Source organism: Lampetra fluviatilis, chromosome 61, assembly GCF_964198595.1.
Source record: "Lampetra fluviatilis chromosome 61, kcLamFluv1.1, whole genome shotgun sequence".
NCBI classification, from domain to species: domain Eukaryota; kingdom Metazoa; phylum Chordata; class Hyperoartia; order Petromyzontiformes; family Petromyzontidae; genus Lampetra; species Lampetra fluviatilis.
Genome location: NC_136335.1, coordinates 4262821 through 4263055, shown reverse-complemented (window position 1 = coordinate 4263055; position 235 = coordinate 4262821).

Genomic DNA, 235 nt, shown 5'->3' with positions numbered 1-235 from the left:
GCTTTCTATGGGAGCGGAAACACCCCCCACCCACCTCCACCCACTAGCTACTACTACCACCCCCACCCACCTCCACCCACTAGCTACTACTACCACCCCCACCCACTAGCTACTACCACCCCCACCCACCTCCACCCACTAGCTACTACTACCACCCCCACCCACCTCCACCCACTAGCTACTACTACCACCCCCACCCACTAGCTACTACTACCACCCCCACCCACTAGCTACT